General features: G+C 37.3%; 1 long non-coding RNA gene across 1 annotated transcript; it reads left to right on the top strand.

Moving 5' to 3' along the window:
• Window positions 1-1,341: 1,341 nt before the first annotated feature.
• Window positions 1,342-2,367, top strand: LOC112846218 (uncharacterized). The gene is made up of 3 exons (XR_003219078.1): window positions 1,342-1,550; window positions 1,765-1,824; window positions 2,107-2,367. It is a non-coding gene; the product is annotated as an uncharacterized LOC112846218 (long non-coding RNA).
• The last annotated feature ends 598 nt before the right edge of the window (window positions 2,368-2,965 follow it).

Raw genomic sequence — 2,965 nt, 5'->3', positions numbered from 1 at the left:
GGGGTGCCCTCGGCCTCTCGGCCCGGGGCTCGGTCACTCAGGCACAGCTGGCTGCCGGCGGAGCTCATGGGCACGTCACTGCAACCCCCCCTGGCTTCTGCTCCGCGGCTGCTGGGTGACCCCTCATCTGGGACTCTCCTCAGCTCTTTCTGGGATAGTGGCGCGGCTGCCCCTCTGTTGGTCTTCCTTGGTCTCTTGTGTTCTGGGGGCCTCTGGATGTCTGGAGTTTTGATCTCCTCGATACCTGCTTCATGCCCTGGAGGATGGGGCAGTGGCCCCCCACACCCTCTAGTAGATCATTACATGAAGGAACCTTTTAAAAAACAAGCGCGTCCATGCTCACAGGTGTACACACGGGTGATCACACACACTAACTACACCCTTTTTGGCTCCTACCTCAAAGCACACTGTGTGCTGTTGATCTTACGTGCTGCACAATAATGTTTAATATTTAGTATTTACTGTCATATTCCCATATATCATCGTGATGTTGTTTATTCTATTACTCTCATTTTCTTCTGCTTGTTTTCTTTTTTCTTTCTCAACAGGTGATCCAGGTGATTGATATATGTATTTTTTGTCTGCTTATTCTGTTGGTTTTTGTTTTTTGCCCTTTTTCCCCGTCCCTCTTCTCAGCTGTTTTTCTTTCCCTCTTTCTTTCTCCCCTTTCTTTCCTCCAGTCAAGTCTGTCCCGTATTCAGCAAGTGAAAATAAAATAAACAATAAAAGGTGAATCAAATGGACCATTACAGCAAGGCTGGGATGGTCCATTTGGTAGAGTAAATCCGTTGGGCATCTTTCTTCGCCTTTAGAGAATAATTCTGATGGCAAAAGAGCCAAACGGGACAGGCAAGAAGAAAAAAAAAAAAAGGAGAACAGCTGGTTTATTCTCCTGTCCTTTATCTCTCTGGTGTGTCTCTTCAAGTGAGTCTTTGCTTGTGCACCTTTCTGCAACTCAATAGCTCTGATGCTACCTTTATCTTGGCCTCCAGGCCAAGATGTGTATATATATATATAGATAGATATACACACATACACACTCACACACACACACACACACACACACACACACACACACACACACACACACAGTGGGATGCAAATGTTTGGGCAACCTTGTTAATAATCATGATTTTCCTGTATAAATCGTTGGTTGTTACAATAAAAAAATGTCAGTTAAATATATCATATAGAAACACACACAGTGATATTTGAGAAGTGAAATGAAGTTTATTGGATTTACAGAAAGTGTACAATAATTGTTTAAACTAAATCAGGCAGGTGCATAAATTTGGGCACCACAAAAGAAGAAATGAAATCAATATTTAGTAGATCCGCCTTTTGCATGTATATGAAAGGGCTAAAACAAATAGTAGGCTGCAGAGAGATGCTACCGCTTGTGACTGAAGTGGAACCCTGTTGGGCCTCAGTCACCACAGAAACAGAGGAAGAGGAAGTTCTGATATAAGAATATATCCTCAGTTCAGTCTGACACTCACACAGTTAGCAGCAAGACAACATGGAGGTCAGATTTCCCACCATCAGACTCTGTGAGTACTGACATTGTCTGTTTATAAAAAAGATATTAAGTCTGTAACAGAAGAAATGTACGCAAGGGAAATTAATATGTACAAAATGCACACATATATTTGCATGTATTCATTTTGGACATTTCTATCTCACTAACAAATGCATCGGACTTATTACTGCAAAAACCATTAAAAACATGTTAAATATTAAAACTGTCATTCTCAATCTTTTCAGTGCTGAATGTTCTGTTGCTGCTGGTTATAGTAGCTGAAATCAGTGATTCTCAAACACATAGTAAGTTTTTAAATATTGTTTATCTATTATTATTATTTTGTGTATTTTTAAGTGTGTGTGTATAATAGTGTGTTTAATATATCTCTTAACAATATAAAGTTTCTGAAACTTCTGCAGTTGTTATGTTCCAGCTAAAAATAGAGCTACAACATAAACCTCTAAAACACTTCTGAAATAACCACATGCATATGTATATTTACTATTACAGTAAATATATATCTATAAATCTTTATCATTTGAAAGCTTACATGCTTTAAAAACGTATTGGATTTTCTGTCTCAGATTCAGGTTTTCCTGAAGTTGTTCCAAACAGACAGCAGTTCTTTCAAACAGAGCCTATCACTATCAGCTGTGAAGGGCTAAATGGGCTGACTGGATGGAGAGTGATGAAAAAGATAAATGGAGATGTTAGAACATGTGCTTCAACCTGGGAAACATCGATTGGACCTTGCAAAATTATTGATACATATCCATCAACTGACAGTGGAGAATACTGGTGTGAAAATGGAGAAATACAAAAAAGCAACTCTGTCAACATCACTGTAACTGGTATGTACATTGAAAAAACATTAATAATGCATTGATATATTTAGTACATCAACCGTTTTTTTCTGTGTAGTACATCACTTACAGCAATGCATAGTGTCATATTTGGTACTGTAGTTTTCATTGGCTGTAAGGTGTGTTTTTTCCTGATAAAATTCATCACAATCATAGTAAAATAACATATATATATTTACTGCATCCTGAGCAAACCTTGTGAGCTATCATCTGTCATAATTAATTATTTCTATGTATGTATAATTTTAACGAAAATCACATTTTACACAAATTACCCATATGGAAAAGAAATAGAAAAAAAGTTATAAAAAACCTGCATCAGATTTGGCTTGCTTCATATAGGGAATCATATAAAGCTTATATGATTTACTCATGAAAGTGGCCACTTTCTCATTACTTTCATATATTGTTTTAGTAAGTATCCAAAACATACAAGTTTCATTTATATAATTTTTCAAGGGATCTTATATCTGTTTTCACTCTTATATGCTTTTCATACACGTTTCACACAAGACAGATACAAACTTTATAAGATTTATATATATCTGTTCCATATGGGTAACTGCCATATCTTCTGCCA

The sequence above is a fragment of the Oreochromis niloticus genome, linkage group LG3, assembly GCF_001858045.2.
Source record: "Oreochromis niloticus isolate F11D_XX linkage group LG3, O_niloticus_UMD_NMBU, whole genome shotgun sequence".
Classification (NCBI taxonomy): Eukaryota; Metazoa; Chordata; class Actinopteri; order Cichliformes; family Cichlidae; genus Oreochromis; species Oreochromis niloticus.
Note: the sequence above shows the minus strand (reverse complement) of the source record. Positions and strands in the feature narration are given on the sequence as shown.